Genomic DNA, 3,158 nt, shown 5'->3' on the forward strand with positions numbered 1-3,158 from the left:
CTTCCTTCCTTCCTTCCTTCCTTCCTTCCTTCCTTTCTTTCCTTTCTTTTCTTTCTTTTCTTTCTTTTCTTTCTTTCTCTCTCTCTCTTTCTCTCTCTCCTTCCTTTCTTTCTTCTTTCTCTTTCTTTCTCTTTTCTTTTCTTTCTGTTTCCCTTTTGTCTCCCAGGCTGGAGTGCAATGGCAGCATCTCAGCTCACCGCAACCTCTGCCTCCTGGGTTCAACTGATTCTCCTGCCTCAGCCTCCTGAGTAGCTGGGATTACAGGCACCTGCCACCATGCCTGGCTAATTTTTGTATTTTTAGTAGACACAGGGTTTCACCTTGTTGGCCAGTCTGGTCTCAAACTACTGACCTCAGGTGATCCATCACCTTGGCCTCTCAAAGTGCTGGGATTACAGGCGTGAGCCACTGCGCCCGGCTGATTCTTCTATTTTCTAACAGTGTGACTTGAATAAAGTCCGGTAACATTTCTGAACCCAAATCTCTCTCTCTACAAAGTGATACCCCCTGTGTCACTCAAAGCATTGTGATGGAACTCCTTGAATGGTTTTTAAGTTGCCTTTTGCTAGAAAACTGGTGTGACCTTGTGTACTTAGTAGCCAGGTGATCATTTGACTCACAGGTTTTATATTCCAGAGGTTTTGTTCACGAAGTGTTTTTCTGAAAACTCAGTGTTTGTAGCATTGTTGGAAATTTTCCTCATGTCCTCACTGAATTTGTATTGAAGGAATCGAGTCTTTGAAAGGTGGGTTTACCTCCCTGTTTAATAAGTGATAAGCCTGTCGTTTGAGTTGTCCCTTAGTGTGAGTCCTGGAGTTTGAGAACAGCGACTGCTGTGATCCTACCGTGATTTGATGGGCACTTCTAGGCACAGTGAAAGGGAAGTGGAAGTTTCTGGTTGACTTTGATTCAGTTCCAACACGTTCCTCAGGTAGGCCTGCAGAACCACAGAGAGTGAAGTCAGCGGAGATGAAAGTGAAAAGGTGTAAAGTTCACATTGAGTTTGAAGGCCTTCTCCTCTAAACTTAGATGTAAGAAACATTTTCTATGCTTCTAAGTATAAAATGTCATTCTACATAAGAGGTGTATTTTAAAATGTCAGATATTAAACTGTCTGCGGTAACATTCCACTTTTCATGTCTAATGTTATGTCTGTATGAAAAGAAATGGATGAAATGCTAAGCTTGTTCAATTTGAATACATACCTGGAACTAAATCAAATGTGTTTCATTAATTCATAATCATTAAAAGTAAGCATTGGTAGACCCTTGACCTAACACTTCAAGATCTAACATTTACAGTTTTGAATTATTCTGAGCCACCCCTAAGGTCCATGGCATGTTATAATTTAATGGGGACAGGCCTACTTCCCTCAGAGGATTGCTATAAGGATTAAATAAACAATGTATGTAAAGCACTTGGCACAAATTTAAACCAGCATGCTGTTATGTGGCCGGTAGTCCTGTAAGCTATTGGGGGAGTCTGGAGGGCTGCTCAAAATCAGCATCTCAGTTAACTGTATTCCTCAGTTTAGGCTTCACAGAAATCCCAGGTGGCAAAGACCCGCTCCATACAGGTTGTTCCATTGAGGGCCCATAACATGCACATTGCGTTCAGAACAATAATAACTACAAACTCCTGCAACAGCTGACACCAACATTCCAAACAGCAAACAGTTTTGATTGTGAATCTTGGCTTCTGTCCAGTCTATTACCATAACATGTCAAAGCATAGTTTGCACTGGAAATGAGTCTGAGTTGATAGATTTTGTTGAGAATATGCTAGTAAACTAATTTAAAGGGATATGAGCAATGTGTATGTTACCTTCTGAATAGAGTTTCAAAGAGAATAGATCTCACAAACGCCAAAGCCGTTTTACGTCAAATAAACATCACTTCCACTGGGAAATGAGTGTAAATGTGTGTGTGTGTGTGTTTCTTATGAGCTGCCGCTATTATCTATTAATAAAACTGCCCAGTGTGAGAAAAAAGAAAAAGGAACTAGCTGGAGGCAGGATGTTGGTTTTTTTTTTATTATTATTATCCTGTTTTTTTCACAAACACTGAGGCAGCTTTTGTAACCCAGATGCAGAGAAGGTCACTTTTCAATTGTTTTAACACCTGCTGTCTATTAAAATGAACATGATTTCCACAAGCCATTGATAAATTCAGTCTGAAACCTACCTCAAGTGGCGGTTTCCTTTATTTTGGTAAAACTTTTGAATAAATAATATGTCTGTCCAATTTCTGGTGTGTGTGCGCGTGTGCGTGTGTGTGTGTGTGTGTTTGCTATTTGACTCTCATATCCCGCCTCTTACTATTTTATTTTCACAGTGCTTATAACAAAACAATAGTTTTTGGTACCGAGAGTAGAAAGCCGATTACAAATAACAGCTGTGTTGTTCATAAAACAAAAGTGAAGCTAGGGCACAGTGGTGCACTCCTATAACCCCAGATACTCAGGAGGCTGAGGCGAGAAGTTAGCTTGAGCCCAGGAGTTTGAGGCTGCAGTGAGCTATAACAGTGCCACTACCTGAGTGACAGAGTGAGACCCCATCTCTTAAAAATGTGACACACTTAGTCATTAATGAGACATACTTAAAGTCTTGAATTGGCAATGGCTCTGACTATATCAGCAAGATGTAATTTAAGAGCAGAGAAAATGTCTACTTAATCTACTGATTCATCACAGAATACCACCAGACTTAATAGAAATATAATCTTGGTTTAAAAAATATCAAGCAGAAGGCTGGTAAGAATTCTTGTAGGCTTGTTTCTTCCTCCATCTGTCTGCCAAATGTCTGTCTCCTTGTCCTCTGCTCACTCTTTTTTTTAAGGTGGAGTCTCATTCTGTCACCCAGGCTTGAGTGCAGTGGCACGACCTCGGCTCACTGCAACCTCCACCTCCCAGGTTGAAGCCATTCTTATGCCTCAGCCTCCTGACTAGCTGGGATTACAGGCAACCACCACCATGCCCTGCTAATTTTTGTATTTTTAGTAGAGACAGGGTTTCACCATGCTGGCTAGTCAGGTCTCGAACTCCTGACCTCAAGTGATCCACCCACCTTGGCCTCCCAAAGTGCTGAGATTATAGGCGTGAGCCACCATGCCCTGCCCTGCTCACTCTACTGAGAAGTGCAGCACTTCCTTGGATAAGGC

This window comes from Mandrillus leucophaeus, unplaced genomic scaffold (genome assembly GCF_000951045.1).
Source record: "Mandrillus leucophaeus isolate KB7577 unplaced genomic scaffold, Mleu.le_1.0 Scaffold21, whole genome shotgun sequence".
In the NCBI taxonomy this organism is placed as follows: domain Eukaryota; kingdom Metazoa; phylum Chordata; class Mammalia; order Primates; family Cercopithecidae; genus Mandrillus; species Mandrillus leucophaeus.